The 3,469-nt window shown below is 31.2% G+C and overlaps 1 long non-coding RNA gene across 1 annotated transcript; it reads right to left on the reverse strand.

Moving 5' to 3' along the window:
• Positions 1 to 697: 697 nt before the first annotated feature.
• LOC110036918 lies at positions 698 to 2,473 on the reverse strand. Its single transcript, XR_002295276.1, has 2 exons — positions 2,366 to 2,473; positions 698 to 1,017 (listed from the first exon to the last, which is right to left on the reverse strand). It is a non-coding gene; the product is annotated as an uncharacterized LOC110036918 (long non-coding RNA).
• Between the last annotated feature and the right edge of the window lie 996 nt (positions 2,474 to 3,469).

Raw genomic sequence — 3,469 nt, forward strand, 5'->3', positions numbered from 1 at the left:
CGCTTGAATGAGCCTATGCTTTGTTCGTGTTCAACTCTTTAAGAAATACTACTGTTTCATATTCAGCTCATTTACATATCGAGCTCCAAAAATCCATTCACGTTCAGCTCGTTTCTTTAACAAGCCAAACACTAGTTATTTGCGAATAACGAGTCTTTTTGATAACCTTAGCCACACAGTCTTAGGATAGCAAAGGTAAGGGCAAAATTTAAATATTTTTATTGAAATTTAAAAATTCATTTAAATATAATTTAATATATATTTATTTTATTTTTAATTAATAATTCTAATTGATTATAAACCTTTGTAGCCTTGTAGCCAATTAAATTACTTAAAAATAATACTCATTAATTATTTTTGAGTCAAAACGAGCCGAACACGAATGAACAAAACTTTATTTGTGTTCGACTCATTTATATATCGATCGCAAAACATTTATTCGTGTCCGGCTCATTTGCCTAGCAAACGAATTCAACACGAGCTATTTAACAAGTCATGCACAAGCTATTCGCGAACAACGAGCTCTTTTGGCAGCCCTATCTGTACGAGCCTTCTCATCCCAGCAACAAGCCAACATTATGCACAATAAAACATTGCAGATCTCACCATTTTCTTACAAAATTCTCCTTACAAGTATAAGCAATACTTTTCTAAAGCAATAAACAGAAATCAATTTCTCATAAGAAAAAAAAAACAGATTAATTCAAAAAAAAAGATTAATTTATAACAATATAAACAATAGGTTTGGCTTCATTTCAGAGCTCTAAAAATTGAAAACTTTAATTAAACTGTAATTATAACAAAAAAACCCCCTTTTAATATATATTTTTTTTAAATTAGGCAATAAGAGCATATCATTCTTCTTCTCTGATGATCCTCCTCTTCCTGAAGGGTACCAGGGGCATACTTCCAGGCGCGCTATGTGCCCTTCTCCTCTGATCTTTCCTCCTCTCAGCTTCAATCATGGTCCTCCTCAGAGCAGCTGCCTTGTATATTGGCTTCGGCAAATGCCTATGCCTGCAGCATACACATATTTATATATAATATGTCAGCATGCATGTTATAAAACTTGGAATATTTACATACACGCCACTAAATTCCTATTTATTTCCATATCCAACACCTAAACTTTTATATATATATCTCAGATTACCCATGCATGAAATATTTTGCTTTTCAAAGCTGAAAAATGTGATATGTTTGCTATGATATGAAAAGATTTGGGGACATAAATGTAAAAAGTAAAATTTAAGGTGCATTTACATACTCACATCTAAACTTTCAGTACGTGCAAAGCACACAATTCTCATGTATTTAGATATTTCACGCCTAAACTTTCATATTTACACATATTGCGGTCAAATCGTTAATATGAAAACAAAGATGGCACTATTACCACTTTTCATGCATAAGTTTAAAGCGCCAAAGTGGTATATAAGTAAATACATAAGACTTGCGTGTTAGTGATGTAAATACATGGGAATTGGATGTCATCTATGTAAATGCACCTGTATAATTTAGACATGACTTTAAACCAAACTTCATGTTTGCAAATAGCTCGAGTTCAGTTCTAGAACTGAATCAAACACAAACAGAAAATTTTGGCTTATTTATGTAAAGAGCCGAGGGTATAACAATAATTTTTACTTTTTTACATATTTTTACCTTAGTTTTAATTTTTTGCAAATTCTAACCATACCATCATCGTGGATCGACGGTAAGAGTTGAGCTCGTGCAAGCTCAGCTTTTTAATAGATTCTAGTTCATGAGTACTACAGCATTCCACAGAGTGTTCAGATTAACAGGCCAGACCTTTTTTGTATGTGGTAAAAATAAGATTTTACTTTAGACCTTTAGGAATATTTACATGCATAGCACTCAATTATTATGTATTTACATATCTAACGCCTAAACTTCAATTTTTATATGGAGCTTTTACACACATAGCACTCAATTCTTATGTATTTACATATCTCAAATTTACACACAACACTCAAATGCTTAATATCACATACAAAATAGCACTATTACCGTTTTATAAATGTGAAATGCACCATTTCATACATAGGTTTAAAGCATCAAAAGCACCATGTATGTAAATATGAAAGTTTAGGTGTGAGGTATGAAAATGCATAAGAATTGGGTGCTGCGTATGCAAATTTCCCCTCTTTATATATACATGACATCTTGGGCATGTATTTCATTTTTTAAAAAGTTAAAAAAGTGATATTTTTTATGTGATGTGGAAGATTTGGGTGTTATAAATGTAATAAGTTATGGTGTTAGATATGTAAATACATAAGAATTGAATGGTATGAAAGTAAAATGCCCCTATTTGAAAATTTCCAACGGGCAAATAGCTTACCTTACGATGCGCTTCACCTCAGGAAGATGCTTGTACCTATCTTTAACAGCATCAAGATATTCTTGCTTCCTGCGTTCCCTTGGAAGAAGCTAAAATGAGAAAAAGAAAAAAAAGTCAGCAATAGAACAGACTGAGTGATCACATTTCTTGAATTTCCGGAAAAGAAGTCTAGAATACTGTTAAGATTAATCCATAAATCAAGCAGAATGACGAAATCAATGATGATTTAGAGGCCATCATGACATAATTAATAAATTATAGACAAATTTACATATGCACCACACAATCCTTATGACTTTACATACATACATAACAACATACATAAATATAAATAATCTACATTTATAGCATCTCAGTGTCATAAACCTATGCGTAAAATGAAAACCTATGCGTAACATGATGTTTTTTATGTGATTTTAAAAATTGAAGTGTTATGAATGTGAATATTGTGCATGATCAACAACGGATTGAAACACTATTCCTTCATATATATCACTAAAGTTAGATATTTACATTTCTAACACTTTGATATTAAAAACCCATGCATGAAAAGTTGTATTTCAATTTTAAAAAGCTAACGATATTGATACTTTTGATCTAATGTCAAAAATTCAATCGTTATGTATGTAAATAATAATGTTTAGATGTTAGATATGTAAATATATAAGAATTGTGTGGCATGAAAAATGACTCGAGGTACTTTTAATTGATTGATGGATCATTAGAAAACCTTCAGAGAAAAATTCTAGGCCTAATTTAAATCCATTCTAGTCTCCTATCGTGAACATGCATCATAACATTAAGAGGTTGAATACAAATCAAATTGATATTAATGCACTCCATGCATAAGTCAAACAAGGGGCATTCACGCAGTTCTTATGGATTTACGTATATCACATCAAAATTTTCATATTTACACTCATAGCACTCAATTATTTCATATCACATCAAAAATAGCACTAATTACTATTTTTTAATAGTCAAATCCGCCTTTTCACGCATAGGCAAAGTGCCATGTGTGTAATACGTAAATCCATAAGAATTGCGTGCTACGTATGTAAATTTCGCAACAAACAAATAAGGAATAACAAATGACAAGTACCA

The sequence above is a fragment of the Phalaenopsis equestris genome, unplaced genomic scaffold, assembly GCF_001263595.1.
Source record: "Phalaenopsis equestris unplaced genomic scaffold, ASM126359v1 Scaffold212567, whole genome shotgun sequence".
NCBI lineage: Eukaryota > Viridiplantae > Streptophyta > Magnoliopsida > Asparagales > Orchidaceae > Phalaenopsis > Phalaenopsis equestris.